The sequence below is a fragment of the Saccostrea cucullata genome, unplaced genomic scaffold (genome assembly GCF_032062105.1).
Source record: "Saccostrea cucullata isolate Sc308-1 unplaced genomic scaffold, CSIRO_AGI_Scuc_v1 ctg10330, whole genome shotgun sequence".
Lineage (NCBI taxonomy): Eukaryota > Metazoa > Mollusca > Bivalvia > Ostreida > Ostreidae > Saccostrea > Saccostrea cuccullata.
Genome location: NW_026934441.1, coordinates 40523 through 60701, shown reverse-complemented (window position 1 = coordinate 60701; position 20179 = coordinate 40523). Strand labels below are relative to the sequence as shown.

Sequence of the window (20179 nt, the reverse complement as noted above, 5' to 3'; positions counted from 1 at the left end):
ACGTAAATACTGAGTACTTGTGACATAATTTTAAAAATGAAAGTTTCAAATATTTTAAATTATATAAATATTAATATTTCATAAAAGTGTGCTTTTTAGGAAAAGCATTTTACAATCGAAATACAATAAAAAAAAAATATGAACTAAGAAAGGCGGGCAAGAATTATTGCCTATGTCATTTTGAATAATTGAAAATTCTGCAAGGGAAATTTTATGTTTATTTCATTAATTATATTTTTGATTATACATTTTTAAAACATTCTTTCAATACAAAAACGTTCTATTAGGCAATGCCTTATATATTTGAAATTATAAAATATAACTTTGCTAAACTTTTGCAATTTGACATCACTAGAGAGAAATTATCTTTTGACACCTTACGTATCTATATACTTTTTTCTTTTCTGATACCTCATCTTTTAAAGTTTTCCTTTTCTCTTTCATTTGTTTAAAGAATGACAATAATTTTTTTGTTGTCAAACTGTATTAATTTTTTTCTAGTTTTACTTTTAAATAGTTACCTGATCTATTGAGTTAAGGAATATAAATGATGATTTGCGTGAGATAGCGTTAGCTTATGTCCTCGTCTCTGGTATTTTCTATTATTATGTGATAACTATTACTCTGAAATTTCCATTTGTTTATTGATATTTATAAGTGTTGTAAACATAATAATAAAACATTCTTAACTAAGATATTTCTTACTTCACTATTTAATGTACGAGGATTGTCCAAAAAGTTTGTGGACAATGACGTTTGTGTTACAATAAATGATTCCAAGAAGGATAAATCTATAGTTTTATTCAGTTATACATAGGTCACAAAACGTAGTGTTGGAGGTTGCGCCGCCTGGACATACAATTCAATACAAAAACATCACTTATTTATTAAAAATAAAATTTATGTATGGCACGCCAAATTCACAAAAATGAGATAAACCTAATTTCACAATTGATAAACTAGGTTTATCGACTGTAAACTATAGTTTACAAACCGTAAACTATAGTTAACGATTCGTTAAGTATAGTTTTCATCTGTAAAACTATATTTAACGGTTGTTAACTATAGTTTACGAATGATAATCTAAGTTTATCTGTCTGTAATAAAGCGTTAACAATAGATTTTGTTGATAAACATAGATTCACGTTTGTAAATTATAATTTACAATCGTAAACTATAGTTAAGAATTGTTAATCATAGTTTCACAAATCGGAACTATATTTATCAGTTAACAGTTAACTATAGTTAAGAGTTGTTAACCATAGTTTCACAAATCGAAACTATATTTATCAGTTAACAGTTAACTATATTTAAGAGAAGTAAACTATAGTTTACAAATCGTGAAACTGTATTTATCAGATAATCTATCTTTTGCAATCGCAAATGATTGTTTTCGGTGTTAAGTATAGTTTACGGTTGTGAAACATTAATTATCGCGTTAACTATGGTTTACAGACGTAAAATATAGATTAACGTCGTTAACTATAGTTTACAGTCCGTAAACTATAGTTTACAACCGATAAACCTAGTTTATCGACTGTGAAACTATGTTTTGCTCATTTTTGTGAATTTGGCGTGCCATATTTATGATTTATGGTTTCTTCTTTAGATGGAAAAAATGATACTAGATATTTTAAAATTCATTGATGTGCCTAAAGCGGTTTTAATTTTATGAAGCTAGTCCACGAATTTTTTGATAACCCCTCGTATGTTACACTTTTTTATTCAGTATATTCAATGTCTGTATGATAAACCATACTTAAGATATCATACAATGATGATAGTTTCTTTATTTTTGTTACATACAATTTCTATTAATTTTTGACTTGTTTTATATAGAAAATAATCATTTTAATCCGAACACTTTATATCAGAGTTTATGGTATTTTAACCTTCTACCATGTGCACAATCTGCGACCTTTACAGACCCCGATTTAAAAAAATAATATTAAGTTCCTTCAACAAAAATTGTACTATTCTGACTTGGTTTCTCATACGAAATATTTTGATATACAATAGATTAATATAGAACCATTTATTTTCACAAAAACGTCACTGTCCACGAACTTTTTGGACAACCCCCTTACATGTATATATATCATTTTTAATCAATATACGATAAGGAACAAAAAATATATTATGGAAATGAAAATGTGCTTTAGTCGAACAGTTTAAAAAGGGTGTCATTTTTGCAAGGATCATCGAAACCTTCCTTTTTATAAAACAAAATCATAGTCATACTTATGTCTGCATGATTACTGTATTTTAAAAGTGATTTGAACATAATTTATCGTGTTTATTGACAAATCAAAATGATTAGACTCGGGTTCTATAACTTATCTAGACAGTCTCCTTAATTTGGATACTTTGATTAAACAAGGTAACGTATTCTGAAATTAGTTTTCACCTGTAAACCTTTACTCAGTTTAATTTGTCTATATTTGATTTTTTTTTTTGAAGTATCACTTAAAATTTTCCAAGTCTATTTCATTTTCCAATTTTTTGGAGAAAAAATTCTAAGAAGTATCCACTTTTCTAAACTTGTGTCATGATATTAAGTCTCTTCCAAAGAAAAAAAATAATGTTTGTATTATCTGTCCTAATTTGTATTTTCTGACAAGGCCATTATTTCGATCATAGAATTGGCGAAATGTGGATTTAAACAAGACAGTTGATATCCTTGTTTCGTTATTTTTTTGCCCAAAGCTTGTCATGTTTTCGAAATTGTTCATACAAAATTGCAAATCTAATCAATATCTTGTGCTGTTTTTAACAAATAGCAAGCAGCTGCATATGAAGTCAAGGGGAAAGAATTTCCATTCATTGTGGAAAATGGTTGTATTACAAGTTGACAAGCTCTATTTTTGATGTTAGAGACTTTTGTAAAATTTTGTGATTTCAAATTTGAAATTCAGTGATCCTTGGGATTTTAAGTAAATGTACATATCTATGTACATCTGATTCACAAAATGCGATTATGACATTTGAAATTAAAGTAAGTGTCTTTTAGAATAAGGCTTTTAAACCAAGGTCCCTTGTCCCGGTAGGAGTTGGCAGGATAAAGCACCCTCGCTGCTCTATGAACCTAAGTGCTGCGTAACGGTCTAATTTGTAAACTTTCACCGGTGTATTTTAGTATGTATAAGTGAAAAAATTTAGCCAGGACTAATTTTCAATGCAAAAATTTTATCGTTTGTGTGACCGATATCTACCCCTAGGGTAAAGAGTTGAACAAATTTCAATCTCCACTACCTAAGGATACTTTCATATGAAAATGACCAATCATGGTTTACTGTAAATTCTTGAGAAAAAGAGTTTTATAAGAATTTTTCTATATGTTCCTAAGTAAAATATAAATCGCCCGTTGCAGCACCACCCTAGCCCCCTGGGTCATGACTAGAACAGATTTGAATCAATACTACTTGAGGATTTTTTCACACACGATTAATATTTCCTGGTCAAGTTGTTCTTAAAAAGAGTTTTAAAAGATGACATTATTTTTTTTCACTAATCACTAATTATCACCTCTTGAAAGAGGGCGTGGCCCTTCATTTTAACAGACTTACTAGTAATTAAATTTCCTTCACCGAACGACATTGCAATTTTGGTTGAGATGCTTGAGAAGAAGTCGAAAATGTAAAAACTTTACAGAAAGACTTACTGAGGGGCAAACAGACGGTTACTGGACACAATTTGATAAAAAAAAACTTGACTATTTGGCTTAGATAAGCTAAAAAAAAAAGGTGCTATATTTCATAAATGTTCTTTTCTAGAATCACTTAGCCAAAAGAATTGAAACTAAAAGGAGATATTATTAACACAATGTTAATTTAAGTTTGATGACCGCTAAGGTAAGAATCTTGCCACCAAGGATTATCAAAGTTTACAAAGGAAAAGGGTAAAGACTTAAGAAAATGTTTTTCCAAACAACAGTAAAACCATGATTTATCATATTGATACTGAATCATACTCATGTTGTTTATATTCAAATTTGTTCTAATGATGACCCCTGGTATAGAAGGGGGTTACAATCGGGGATCAAAATTTTACGTAGGAATGTATTGGAATCTTTTACTTAAAAATTTTCGTCTCAAGAACAGCAAAATAATGATTATTCATACGATAAGGAAGCATTTTCATGTAAGTCATGTTATGTATTATCAAGTTTGTTCAAATCATGACCCATGGGGGTAGGGCGAGCTGTAATGCAGGGTTCAATGTTTTACATTGGTATATAGGGAAAAGTAATCAACGATCTTTTTCTTTTAACGAACAGCAGAGTCATCTTAACCCCTTCTCTACCGCATCGGTCAATATGACCGATGGCGCGTTAAAACACGACATCGCGATAACAGGACCTCTGTATATTTTTAATAATAGCATTAAGGTATATAAATTATATATCATATTTTAGGAAATCATCTCTACTTTCAGACCCTGTAAAAATTTTGAGCCTTATTAATCGGTAATGAATAGATTTTAGGCTTTGAAGACATTCATGACTTTTTGAAAATGACGCAATTTTCCAAAGCAAGGACGAATATCCTGACGATAGGTATATTTTTTCCTGATTAAATCATTTAAATAAAATTAATATATTTAAAAAGGATATTTTCTCTGCTTTTAAAATATGTAAAAATTATTGTTTTTACTTTTAAATATTTTGTTAAAACAAGAATTTTCTTCCATGCATGTGATTTTTCTGGGGTTTATTCATAATTTTTTAATTAAACGCAGTTTTACCTTTATTTCTGTGTTGAAATAGGGAAAAACAAAATACAGCTGATAAAAGAAGAGAAAATTTCCATTTTAACAAGCCTTCACTGGTTTCTTTATTTTCGGTATTTTCTCAATTACCATAGTTTGAATTTTGAACCTCCGCGTAATTTTTGTAGAAAATTTGAATGTAGTCAATATTTAACGTCAATGTCGATTTCGTTGCGCCTCATTCGGAACAACATGTTTAGTACATGTACTACTGTATTATATTTAATTAAATTTAAATAGACGCATTATTTTACCAAAATTTTTTTAAAATAACAGTAATTATCTTTACACCTTTAGAGAACTATAGTACATATGTATTTTTGTTTATTTATGCAATGTGCAATAAGTTTATTCAGTGTTTCCACTGTTGATAAAAAAAAATTGTTTGATTCCTAAAGGTCTACGTCAAAAAAAAAGATTTATTGCTGTTTCCTTTATTGAAATATATTCTTAATATAAAAAACAATTAAACATATACTGACATGAAATTTAAAAAAAAAACTTTGAAACACTATGATTTAATGCAAAATCTCGCATTTACACGACTCATTACGGTATGAGTTGATTTTATTCGAGATTAACACGTGTTTCCGCTGTAGCAGTAAACAACGACAGCATGGATTTTCATGATTATTTTACGATGGAGAACACGTCAATTCATCAGATATGACGGGTCTTTTCTTTGGCATTAGATGTGAGTGAGTATTGATTGAAAGTTTAAAAGTATTGTAGAGTACATTGACTGACATTAAATGACATTATAGACTATCAAGGACCTATATATACTATATAGTAGTAGACTGGACCCTGGCTACACACGTACATGTGATATGAAGCCGTTGTTCGCTGGATTGACATCGTCTGTAACCCAAAAATCATACATTTCGGTTCTTTCAAAAAACTCTCACAAAAACTCTTTTTCCGATGACAAAATTGTTTACAATACGATGTCACTGTTTTCTCAATATGGAATCTGAATACTGTGTTGACTGATCAACAAAATATTTTTGTTCGATGTACTCAGTCCCCTCCGATCCACATTTTTAAGATGGGAGGTAGGTGGTTAATTTTCGTGTGGTTTACACTGCTGAAAAATTGATAACTGTCATGAAATCACAGATTTCTTAGCAGTTCACATTTGACATGTTTGTTAGCTACACAAGTTTATTGTTATAAAAACATTCAGTCAAAAAGCATCCTATCCTATAGAAATTATACATCTTTGCTTTAAGATGAAACAGTTTAAGTAAATTTAAAAAGAAAAATAAAAGTTTACAGCGTTGAAAAAATTATTGGCGTGGATAAGTATGATTTCTTCTCATTGTGTGAAACAGCTACCAATCGGTTATCCTGTTGGCCATAACTGACCTCCTTTATAATTTCATTCAAGAAATAATTGTGTGGTCACTCATTAATAGCCCCCAAACTTAAAAAAAAATTGAGTACAAAGTCTCTCAAGGAGACACAATTTGGTGAGTAATATTTACATGCATTGTATTCAGAAGAGTTCAAAGTTTAATATTTCCACTGCAATAAGGTGCGACTTTTTGCACATGCTGAATAAATAAATCATTTGAGAAAAAAATTGTGATAAAATAGCTGAATTAAGCTATTCAGAATAGCTTAATAAAGCTATATAGCTAAATCAAGCTATATAGCTTAATCAAGACTTTGTACCGGGCCTGTCAGAGTACATCAAACAAATCAATTTTTTTATTGGGGCCTGAACATCCAAACCGTGTTCTGAGATGATGGATTCAAATAAGTTTGACTTATTTTTCTGTTGTTTTTGAAGTGGCATGGTAAGTTTTCTTGACCACCTCTAAGTTCATTCAAAGAAAAATGAAACATGACATAATTAACACAAACACATAATTTTTTTTTAGCACGTGTAGTGCGCTGGTACCATTTAGGCTTCAGAACTTTCATCTATGAAGACCCACTTGCTAATGGCCACCATGCACAGAAAAGACCATGATGTGGAGGACATATGTGCTTAGTTATTAGTAAGTAAATTTTATTGCAGTCAAAATAAATTCCTCATTGCCACTGGACGGCTATTAGTCAACACTCCCAGGTACATGAGTAGCCGGACTGGCGCAGTGGTTGGGCCTCTGCCCTATAGTCACGAAGTAAGGAGTTGATCCTAACATCGCATGTTCGAATCTTACTATGAGACATGGAGACACTATAAAAATATACTTTTTTAACCCAATTAAGGTCCCTTGTCACAGTAGGTGCTGGCATGAAAAAGATCCCTCACAGCTCAAAAGCTGTAAGTGCTGAGTATAGAACAAAATTTGCATCTGTCCACCGACAAGTGGTGGCGTCTCAATTTGAGATAAAAATTCTTGAGAGAGACATTTAATAACATACAAACAAGCCCATATATATATATATATATATAAACACCTTGTCCCAGGGATTTTTCTCTGAACTAACAGTTTTCAGTCCAAAATGCCCTTTCTCTTAACAACCCTGACAACTGAAACTAAAAAAGGATACTTCATGAATTTGATAAAATAATGGTTAATTATGCTATTTTTTAAAATTTATAATTGATTAACCTTGATTGCTTAGTATAAGGCTTGCAATATTTCAGTCATAATACATTGACTTCCCCAAACCATTTAACTACAAGTATGACAAAATATGACATACATAATATAATATATATATGATATGCTTTATAAAGACTTTTTAACAATGTTATATCAATTTACCAATTGAAGATTTCTGTATAAACTGAATTATCTTATTAAAACTACATATTCGATTAGAAAAGCTTTTTCAAAACTTTTTTTTAAAATTTGTTACAGAAGTCGGGACAGAATACATTTAGAAACTGATCATGCCTTGGTCAAATCAAAGGTGTTCCCTCAGTCTTTCAGAGAGATGGCAGAGAGTTCATTCAACATGAAGATGATGTGCACATAATGTAATCTGGAATCTAAAGTTAGAGATGAAAACCTGCAAACTTACTAGCAAATAAGCCTATCTGCTTGTTAATTATTCTTTGCAGGACACTTCACTTTTAGGAATGCTTCTTATTTCTATCAATGATGCAAGTGGTTATTCAAGATCATGTCATGTGATATAAGGAATTCTGACTTTTGACAGCATAAGACAAGGGTTTGTGAGAAGAGAAGCAAATACTTAAGAAATCCTTGGATAGTGAAATTCAGTCATTGTATGCCACATAAACTGGATGAGTGAAAGATTGTATCTGAAGTTCTGTGCTTGTCCATCTTTGCTGTTTTTTCATATGCTTATAAAATGACAGTAAAGACTTGGAAATGTAAAATAATTCTTGTAAGAAAAGAAAACGTGTAATGTTTTCTTATACAATGTATTCTAGATGACAAAGAATGTGTTTGACTAAGTTTTTGAAAATGACAAAATAAATTCTCTTTTGTGTAATTAAAAAATGATTACGGTTGTAATACATGTTTACAGTACCTTAATATGATTTTAATAGTATTTGTCACTAAGATTGAAATACTTGAGAACATATTTTACAAATTTTGTTCCAGTTTACTTAAGTCAGAGATATATTTTTTGAATGACAACCAAGATTTGAAAAAAAAAGAAAAAAAACAAAGTAATTTTACAAAACTATTCACTTTTGTGATATCTCTGTTGATTTTGTTGTTTACAATTTTATGTGTCAGTTATTGGACAATATGTCCATAATAATTGCAGCATTTCAAATTTGATATATACATACAATTTAAGGCAGATTTCTGTCCTGATATGACCTTGACCCCCAAAGAACAGAAATTTCAGGGTCAATACTTAAGACAATTATTTGTTGGATGTTTTATACATTATTTTTGACCTTATATCTTACAAATGATACCATTAAAAACCGTCTAGAATAAGAAGTTAGAAACCTATAAAGCCAAAAAATTAAATATTGTGGTTGATAAGCAACCATTTCAAGGTCATTTAACACAAAATTGAACAAAAATATTATGTGGATATTGCAATACAGTATGATGCCTTCTAAAGAGTAAATTCAGAATTTTCTTCTTAAGAAAATCCATTGTTACAAATTTTAGCAAGAAAGATGAAAAGTTTTGGGAAAAAATTCTAAAATTATGCACTTATTTGACCTTTGACCTCCAAAAAAATTAATCTGATGAGGTCAAACTTTCAGACAATTATCTGATGTATTTTATTTCAGTATCATTACCCTACATTTGACTTTACAATGTAATGGAATGCATAAATGTGTGTGGGATGAGCAAAAAACAAGAAATACTGCCTGAAAATTGAAAAATACTCCGTTGCCTAGCAACCTCTTTAAAGTCATTATTTGCAGAATTTAAAAAAAAGTTTATGTGATTAATGCAGTACAAGATAATGCCCTTTTGTGGGTTTATTCTGAATTTCCTATTTCAGTGTGTATCACTGTTAATTTTTAACTTGAAAATTAAAATGTGTCAAAAAATGCAATAAAATTTTGCACTTATTTGACCTTTGACCTCAATTACCACTAGCAAGGTCAGTCGTGAGGTACCTACATAGTTATGAAATATCATCTCAAGAAAATTCCCTACAAAATTGTATACATTATACCCAGATTACTCTTTGAATAAAAAAGTAATAAATTGATTTATAAGGATATGTCAAAAGGTTTGCAAAAACGCTGAAAATGTGCCGGTAGAGAAAGGGTTAAGTTGTATTGATATTGAACTGTTCTTAGGCGTTGACGATCTTGTATAAACCATGGCCCTAGGGGAAAGGTAGGCCAAAATGGGGTCAAACTTTACATAAAAATATGAAGGTGAAAATAAAAAAAAAAAAATCAAGCAGGAAAAAACCCACATTTTCAGCCATGTTGATATGAAAGTATCCTAAAGTATTGTAGATTTAAGTGTTTCGAATGATTACGTTCGGGTTAGGGTAGGTCTATAAAAGTTTTTCAAGGGATATATAGAAGAAAAAAATCTACTTCTCAAAAACAGCAATACTTTTTTTTATCATGTTGCTATTGAAGCATTTTCTTGTAGTGTAAATTCAGGCTTGCTCAAATGATGACACATGGAGTGAAAAAAGGACCACGATGGGGGGATCAGATTCTTACAAATGATTTTGTAGGAAGAAATCTCACTATAGTCACTGTCATTCTGTGGTTCTTCGTCTTCAGTTCCTTTTTTATTTCAAAACCCACCTATATTTTAATCTCATATCTAGTCCTAAAGGTGATATGAAAAGTTTAATCCACCAACAAAATATATTAAGGCTTCAATATGAATATGATCAACATGGTTCTGTTGTCCTGTACAAGTCTTTCCTGCATTTATGCATTAAGTAAAATTAGGATCTGTTATTTCTTGCCAACCCTAGTCCCACCATGGGGCATGATTTTAAAAAAATGATTCCACATAATTGAAGAATCTTTAATTTTTTAATATGATAAAATGTGGTCTTGTCACTTGAAAAGTTACTTTCCTCCCTTACAGAAAGTTTATTGCCTTTGAGCCTCAACATATCCCCAAGGACCCCGATCTGAACAAAATTATAGTGTTGAAAAAAAAACCACCTGAGGATGATAGTGTATCAATATGAAAATATTTTGCTGTTAACTAAAGGAATTTTTTTTAAGTGTCCCTTTTATTATTTTATGTAAAACAATGATCTCTTAGTGAGTCCCTACCCTACTCCTAGAAGTCAAATTTGAACAAACTTGAGTATACATTCACTGATGACACTTCCATACAAACATAGTAATGATTGTGCTATCCTTGAGAAAATTATTTAGTAAGGATTAAATTTGGGCATTATTAGCAAGGGTGTCAATATCGCTTAAATTTAATTTGTGCTTTATTATTTATTTGTTAGTGAGATTTTTATTATCACAAAAATGTCTTTTTGTTAAAAAGAAATTACCAGTTTTTAAGGACAAAATTTGCATCTCAGAAAAATTTTGATTTATACAGTATTAAAATGATGGCATAGCTATCTTGAATTTTTTTTTTCAATAGATAGTTTTCAGTGGACCAAAACTATAAAAATTATTTCCCGCTGGCTGCCATAATGTTGGTCAACATGCTCAAATTCCTTCAATATTCAACCAACTTTAACTTTTATAATTGCAACTGGGAAGCATTATTTTCTTTAAAATTTACATTTGTTAAAGCCTCCTTTATTTCAGAATTTTTATCACATAAAGATTTTCTGCAAATTATTTCTGCTAAACCCTCTTATATTTGGTAGGAAAAGAGGGACAATTCCCAGGTTAACCCCAAGATGGCGGCCAATGGAAAATAACTCTTGTTTATTTGAGTCTACTGAAAACTATCAATACAGTGGACCTTCAGATATTTGGACGCCACATATTCGGATTTTTCAGTATCAGGACGTCTTTTTTTTATGGGAAGGAAATTTTTTTAACTTCATGTTGTCTTGTTTAACTGGTAATTCAGGTACCCGGATACTTCACATATCCGGACAAATTGACTAGAAACATAAGCGTCTGGATAAATGAGGCTCCACTGTACATTCCTCTGTAAAGTTTTGGATTACTTCTTGTGGTCCCACCATAACCTTGCCCCAGGTATATTATTTTGATGAATGAAATTCTACTTGGAAATGCTTCCATTTTGATATGATTAATTTTGACTTTGCTCTTTTTGACAAGATTTTTAAAGGGTTTTCTCATGTTAAGAATTTCAACTTCCACATATTATTGATTTTCATCTATAAAAATTTAAAGTTGAATCTATAACATTTGCCTCCCATAACCAAGGGTCCTTTATTTGAACAAATCTTATGCCCTGGTCACACGGAGAGTTTAATTCGAATTGAGGAAAGATGATACAAACAATATTTTTCTTTGAAAAAGATTTAATATCATGTCACAAGTTTAGAAAAGTGGATGGTTCTTATAAGTTTTTCTCCTAAGAACTGGAATATGAAAAAGACTTGGAAAATATTACTAAAACTTCAATGAAAATACAAATATAGACAAATCATTTTCAGTTAAGGTTTACAGGTGAAAACAAATTTCAGAATATGTTACCTTGGTGATCCCTCGAAGTCAAAATGCAGTCCCGCTATGCATATTCTATTGAAATTTACCCTCGCGAAGTGGCTATGTGTATACAAAGTTACATAATTAGCAACTGTTGCAGGGGTGGTTATATATATAGGATGTAATAACAACCAAACTCCTGTCTAAGGGTTCATATATGTTTAATATGGATGTTCATCAAGTAAATGAATGGCCCTATAAAATAAAACAATAACAATGAATATCACATGAAATAATAACAAATGTATACATGTATTCTATTTTACCTATTTTGATGTACAAAAGATAAATTTCTCAGTTAAGAGTTATCTCTCTTAATTTAAATATTTAGCATATAAATAAATCACTGTACAGTTAATCTTTACACATATATTTTACAATCACATCTCAATTAATGCAATGATATTATATTATTACTTTAAAATATACAAAAGGTAACATATGCTAATTACCTATCTATGGGACAAGGCCCATTCCTTAAAACACCAAAAACTACTGGATGCTTCAGCTTACATATCTAATAAGAAATACTACAAACTGTACTATATATAATACAATACTCATGATTCTAATAAATATATTCTCTGAGACGATAAACTGAAGATTAAGCTTTAATTCATTATTTAAACTTTCACTCTTCTTTTAAACAGTGATATTAGCTAAATAAAGGTATTATAAAGATAAAGAATGTTAATAAAGTAAATACTTACTTCCAGGTCTGTTCTAAAGGTCTCAAGTCATGAAAGTCTTTAACAATTCTTTGTCTATAAACTCTAGTAAATTTCAACACTGCCAACCTGGCCAAAACCTCTGAGTTGTCTAACTAAAGCAACTGAAAACAACTCAGAACCACAGCCAATAAAAAGACAGAACCCCAAGAGAATGACCTTGAACTTTATCGCTCACAAATATTTGTAAAGGGGTGGATCTAAGTTTTATATCAAACTCAATTTCATTTACCCGGTATATCAATAATACCCCTATTTATTCCATATTGTATGTTTTATAATATATACAATTAAAACACACTGCTACATTCTTCCCCTCCTCCGAAAAATGACGTCCTCGTCATTCTCATACGAAGAATGTAAAATTAAAAATCATATTAAAATCATGCTGAAATTTACAAATTTAAGTTTTCTTTATAATATAAAGTAAAGTTTTTAAAATCTCACCTCGTTCAAATCCTTCACAGCGCTCGTCTTGCAAAATGTTCTGTAGCAATGTTACTTTCCAATGCGGATCAATAGCCTGTTGTACTCGAACATACTCTCCACTCCTTAACCAATCTGGCTCTCTTCTAGCCCTGGTTGATCTGCGTGGAGCAGCAATAGGTGAACTTATATCATCTGGTTCTGGTTGAACTTCATCTGTTACTTCAGCTTCTCCTGTAGGTTCAACTTTATCATCCTGTTCAGCCTCAGGTTCAGCATTATCTTCTTGTTCAACAGCTGCTGGTTCAGCTTCAGATTCTGGATTATCTGCTTGTGGTGCAGGTTCCATAGCAGTCTCAGTATCTGTATTCTCTTGCAATACATCTTCTCCAGTCTGATGGGCGTCCCCAACTGTTTGAAGATCTTCATCCACAATACCACTTTCTGTCTCCACTTCAGGTAACACAATGTTAGGGGCATCAATAAGATGACCTTGTGTTCCACCTGGTATTGTTATAATGACTGCTTCCTCATCATCTGTATCTGACTGGGTATCAACAGTGGACTGTGTGTCCCCGTTTTCCCTCTTATTCTGTCTAGTCCTTGGCTTTGGTGTCGGTTTCCGCATAGCAGGAACTGGCTTCTTTTCTTTGGAATCTATCTTTGGTTTACATTCTGTAACATGTCCAATGGGTAAGAGTAGATTTCTATGCAGTATCCTTAGTCTACCAACTCCATCTTCCCTCTGGACTTTGTAGACTGGAATCCCTTGGTTAGGTTGACTAATCACTAAATACGGTTCTTCCTCCCATTTGTCTGCGAGTTTGTGTCGGCCATCAAATGCAACTATCTTCACCAGGACTCTATCGCCGACCTCTAGTACAGCTCCTCTGGATCTAAGATCATAGTTATGTTCCCCAAACGAAGTTGGGGAACATATTGTTTTTACTCTGTTTCTTACTATTTAAGGTCTTCCGTCTTCACGGAAGACCTTCTAGTGATTCTATTGTTTCTTATTATTATTATTATTATTCTTTTTTTTTAGACAAAATTTTGTGCAGGCGATTTCTCGTAAACTATTCGGTGGATTTCAATGAAAATTTCAGGAATTATAGGTCATTATATGAATTTTATATAAAATTCCGTTTGTTGGAAAATTCGGTAGCAGTGCCAAGTTATGGGCAATTTCCTGATTTTAAAATGCGATTTTGTCTTCGAGTGTTCTCGAAAATGGCTAAAGATATTAACTGGAGACTTATAAGAGATGATAGACCATGACTTATAGATGTGCAATTTTGCCTTCGTTTGCGTCGTCAGTACTTCCGGTCGCTACAGGAAGTGAATTCAAAATGTGCACTTTTTCAACTTGTTTTGTTTTTCAATATTTTTCTTTGATATAATTAACATTAAAGGAGACCCAACTGGAAAGGCCTAATATATAATTTATTTTAGAATTGATCAATCCACACACTTGATATTCGCATTTGAAAATCTGAAGTGGGTCCAAGATGGCGGCTGTCTCAGTAAACTCCGCCATTAGGCAAGTCGGGTCAAGAGGGTCAGCTGAGCGTTTGGATGAAAGAAACTTCTACCATAAAGATCAATGACATGTAAAGGATTCATTGGATTGTCTCGTAGCAATTACGTTGCATTTCTATTTCAGATTATAGTTTTTATCCGAAGTTTCCTCAAAAGTCTATTAGAATTGCTTCTGTTAGAATATTTTTGTAATAAATGCAAGTTATTGAACATAAATAGAATCTGATTCCTTGACCCTTGGAGATTTTTTTCAGCGAAACATTCAAGTCTTTTCATGAATCTGTAACTAATCGAAAGAGTCCACTTTGGGGGTAAACAGGATACAAAATTCTTGGAAAATTTTTACCGAATTCACTGCTTTAATGTTACTTGGCTGTATACGATATTATATTTGTACAATGTGATAAATATACTTTCTAAAGCTCGAAATTCCGTTGTTAAGAACATATATTTCTAAATTTTATTGAAGCTATCACATCCATTCAATAGATCAAACATTTCAAAGGAATAGCATTAAGAACTACTCATGATGTTTGGTGCGAAAAAATGTATCGTGACCCGACTTATTTAGTAGACAAATGACAACAGAAGTGCAGTAATAGATAGCATTGGCATGCCTGTATATGGAGTTGCATGGAAAAGAAAGTTGCATACATATCGAATAAAAGAAAGTAAAAAGTATCATTTGTTCATCAGTGATAGATTATCTCTCCTAAAAAAAAATACTCTTAAAATCAAGTAACAAATTTCGATGTGATATTCTTGGGCAAAGTTTTACAAGCTAGATCTCATTTTATAATTCCACACTGAATTTTAAAAAATGTAATTTATGTTAGAATCAAAAAAAGCAATCTCGCGATATCGCATTTTAAATTTGAAGCGGGTTTCCGAAGGTGTCATGGGCATCAAGTTTTCACGCCGGCCACCCAGGTTCAATCCCCCTTATGTCCGATTTTTTAAAATCACTTTTTCACTCTGATTTAACGGGGTTTTTTTTCAGAATCGGACGGAAGACCTCTCGTTGCTCGCAACGAGTTTCGTTTCTAGTATTATTATTTTTCTTCCTTCTTCCTGGGTACTTTTTTGTCCGGGAGTGATCTTGTAAACTATACATCCGACTTAGGTAAAACCTCTTTAGGGTCAGTAGACATGTTATGTAGATTTGCGGAACGAAGGTCATTTTGCGCGCACGTGCTTGCAAGAGCGTGCACGTACAACGCGTGAAATAACCAATATAATAGATATAGCCATAGCTTTTCTATTTTTGGATGAAATGCTTTGAAACTCATAATGTGATGATATATTAGTAGCATAAACAATATGTCATGGTCAAAATAGCAAGATCCCACGCGCATGCACGTGCGCTTTGCTCTGATTGGCTGAAACTAAAGTCTCAATATCTTTCTTGTTTTTTTGACGAAATCCTTTGAAATTTTGAATATAGCCATGCATTAGGATATCCTACAACCTGATATATAGCAATTACCATGAAAACACGTGCATGCACGTGCGCTGCAATCTGATTGGCTTAATCTTTGAAAAGCTATATCTCCCTTGGTTTTCAACCAAACATGATGGGATTTGGAATATAGATAGATATAATATACTTCTACAAGAAAGTATGGTCAACATGCACATGTATACACGTGCGTGTACGTGCGCTGCAATCTGATTGGCTGAAACTTTAAACAGCTATAACTCCCTTGGTTTTTAACCAAACGGGATGGGATTTAGAACATATATAGATGTAATGGAATTCTACAAGAAGGTATGGTCACCATGCTCATGTATGCACGTGCGTGCACGTGAAATGAGTTAAATCAAAAATACACTTAAATGAGAGTATTTTTAATAGTTTTGGATTAAATACTTTATTATGTAGTGTATTAAAATATATAGATTGTGTAGATAAGATTATATGGTCATTACGCACATGCATTCACATGTACACGCGTGCAATGTTAAAATTTGGATAAACTTGGTACACTTCTGGGTAAACGTTGTTAAAATCTCAAATGAGTTTGTCTTTTTTAATGAAGCTTACAAGGAATATGGCACCAAAAGGGAGTTGGGGAGCGTTTGGGGAACATCTGTAACGGTCCCCGTTACAATTAGCACTAGTTATCTTTTTGCCTTTGTTGAGATTTTCTTGCAGCTTCTGATGCCAACTAGTAAGATTTCCTTAAGCGTTCCTTCATGTTGTCAATGTATTTTGTAAGAGTTGATGACTTCTGATTTTCTTTATGTAATCCAAATTCAATATCTATGGGGAGATTTGGTTCTCTTCCGAACATTAGATGATAAGGCGAAAATTTTGTAGTTTCCTGTTTCATGCAATTATAAGCGTGTACAATGGGAGCTATGTAAGATTTCCAGTCTGCTTTCCTCGATTGTTCTAAAGATCCTAACATGTTGATCAAAGTTCTGTTGAAACGTTTACATAATCCATTTCCCATGGGGTGGTATGGTGTAGTCCTTGATTTAGAAATTCCAAAAAGTTGACATAATTCCTTGATAAGTTTACTCTCGAAATTTGCGCCTTGATCAGAATGAATACGTTTGGGGAGTCCATAGTGAACAATGAAGTTGTTGAAAAATGCTTCTGCTGTAGTTCTAGCTGTAGTGTTTCTAGTTGGAATGGCGATTGCAAAGCGAGTAAAGTGATCTGTTATTACAAGCACATTTTCATATCCTCCCTTACTTCTCTCCAAACACAGGAAATCCATACACACTAATTCAAGTGGCTGCGAGGTGACAATGTTGGTAAGCTCTGCTTTGTCCTGGGCTGATGTTTTCCTAAGTTTACATCTTCTGCATTCTGAAATCCAGTTTTCAACATCTTTGTACTGTCCGGGCCAGAAGAATCTATCCCTAAGTAATCCTAAAGTCTTCTCTCTTCCAGGATGTCCCATGTTGTTGTGTAGAGACTTTAGTACATGGCCTACTAAGCTTGATGGTACCACTAGCTGATTGACTTTATTTTCATCCACCTTAACTTCTCTATACAGGATGTTGTTCATAAGCTTCAATTTGTCAAAGTTTCTAAACAAGATGGTGTCTGCAAAGGATCCTGATAAATCACTTTTCTTTGGCTTGTATCCATCATAAATACTCTGTATCCAGGGTAATAGCTCAGGGTCTTCCTGTTGAGCCTTTGCAATATCAAACCTCATTAATCCATGAGGATCCTGTAACTGGGCAGTTGGTTGTTCCGAGATGGAAATCGATTCTATGCAAGGTGTTGTTTGTGACTTGCTGATGGCACTAATAGAATCAGATGAGATGGTGACCATTTCCTTACTCGTTGACTCCAGTCTTGATAATGCATCTGCTGCTGCGTTGTTCTTCCCTGGTCTGTATTTTATGTCGAAATTGTAGGCGGATAATGCTGCAACCCATCTGTGACCTGTCGCGTCTAATTTGGCATTGGAAAGGATGTATGTTAATGGGTTGTTGTCTGTAATTGCAGTAAATTTGGATCCGTATAAATAATCTTTGAACTTCTCTGTGATGGACCATTTCAAGGCTAAAAACTCAAGCTTATGGGCTGGATAATTCCGTTCTGCAGGTGTAAGTCCTCTGCTCGCATATCCAATGACTCGCTTCATTCCTTGCTGTTCTTGGTAAAGAATGGCACCAAGTCCCCTGGAGCTTGCATCAGTGTGAAGTTCAAATGGCAGTGTCATATCTGGATAGCCAAGTATTGGTGGTGATGTCAAGTGCTGGCGTAGAACATCAAAAGCCTCTTGTTGATCTTTACCCCATTTCCATTTGACTGATGACTGTTCTTTTCCTCTTTTCTTTGATGATTTTGGACTAGGTTTAAGTCTGTGAGAGGCCTGGCAATTCTCGAAAAGTTCTGTATAAATTTCCGGTAGTAACCGATAAATCCTAAAAATTTCCGTACTTCCTCGGGTGTTCTTGGTACTGGCCATGACTTCACTTTATCCACTTTGTCAGGGTCTGGTGATATTCCCTCTGCTGAAATAATATGTCCGACATATTTAACCTTAGTCTGGAAGAACTGGCATTTAGATGGAGATAGTTTCAATCCAGAATTCCGTATTCTTTGTAGAACTTTGTCGAGCCTTTCAAGATGTTCCTCAAATGTCCTTGAAAACACTATGATGTCGTCCAAGTAGATAAGGCAAATACTGAGGTTAAGGTCTGAAAATATGTCCTCCATCAGTCGTTGGTAGGTGGCGGGGGCATTGGCTAATCCAAATGGCATCCGCTCATACTCAAAGAATCCAAGTGGACCCACGGTAAAAGCTGTGCGCTGCTTGTGCTTTTCTTCTATCTCTATTTGATGATAACCACTCTTCATGTCAAGGACGGTGAAGTATTTGTTTCCTTGAAGAGAATCTAAGATGTCATCAATTCTAGGAAGAGCATATGCATCCTTTACTGTCCTTTGGTTTAATTGCCTGTAATCAATGCACATCCTAAGCTGCCCATTTTTCTTTCTCACTAAAACCACATTACTGGCCCATGGCGACTTTGACCTCCTGATGACTCCACTTGTAAGAAGTTGCTGTATGTGGTTCCTCACTTCATCAATCATGTTGATGGGAATTTTTCTATGGCGTTGTTTGAATGGCACTGTATTGGTAAGTTCTATCTGATGTTTCACTCTGGCTGTAAATCCAATGTCCTCATCATTCTTGGAAAATATATCATTGTAGGTTTTTATGAAATGAATGGCTTTCTGTAGTTCTGTTGCAACAAGATTAGTGTCATCTATCTTTATCTTTTCCATGATGTCGAAATCAGGCATTTTCTCTCCTTTAAGTTGCTTTTGATTTTCCACTGTTACAGGCTGAAGTTCACAAAGTAATGCCTACGGTGGAACTGTAACTGTCCTAGTTGAAACATTTGTAATGTGGATAGGCACTAGTCCAGTCTTTTGGTAATGGTACGAGACAAGAGTAGGTGAAATATCCAGATCATCAGGAATGAACGATGAAGTTGTTGGTTGTACAATCGCACACACTGGTTCATAGTTGATTTGCTTATCCAGATAGCCGTTAATCACAACTTCACTGTTGGCAGGTATAGTGATCTTCCTTCTCTCTGCTGATCGGATGAGAGCTAGTTTGTCTCTGTTCTTGGCAAGTTCTCTTTCACGCATTACCAAACATCTCATCGACAGGTACCATGGTGTATGCATGTCTGCTCTCTGTAAGAACTTGTCTCCATACATTTCCTTGGTAGTTTCCATTACGATGCACAGTAGATTAGTCCCAATAAGAATAGGAACCTTCGAATTATATGCACTCTGTGGAACAACCAGGAACAAACAGTCATTCAATAAAGGGAATGATGAAATTCCTAATATCTGTACATCCAGTGAAATGTATTCTGAATATGGAAGTTGTTGTCCATCTGCACACTCAACATTCAATGCAAAGTCTAATGATTGCAATGGAATATCAGGAAAATGTTCCTTGTAAAAAGTTTCACTGATGGTAGATACAGTTGATCCAGTGTCAAGTAGTGCAGTAGTTGCAACGTCAAAAATCTTGATGGACACTTCATTACACTCTCCTATCAATGATGACTTACTGTTGTAAGTCTGTGAGGATGGTGTATACTGCTGCTGATGAATATATCCTCGATTTGCAGACTTCTGAGTTTGATATGGTTGTCTCCTGTGGTGCATAATCACTCGACATCCAAT

General features: G+C 33.2%; 1 long non-coding RNA gene across 2 annotated transcripts; it reads left to right on the top strand.

Moving 5' to 3' along the window:
• The first annotated feature begins 5330 nt into the window (after window positions 1-5330).
• LOC134240719 (uncharacterized) lies at window positions 5331-8035 on the top strand. 2 transcript variants are annotated; one of them, XR_009986507.1, is made up of 3 exons: window positions 5331-5461; window positions 6654-6773; window positions 7587-8035. It is a non-coding gene; the product is annotated as an uncharacterized LOC134240719 (long non-coding RNA). The 2 variants fall into 2 exon arrangements; XR_009986506.1 differs by having other exon boundaries at window positions 5333-5465.
• The last annotated feature ends 12144 nt before the right edge of the window (window positions 8036-20179 follow it).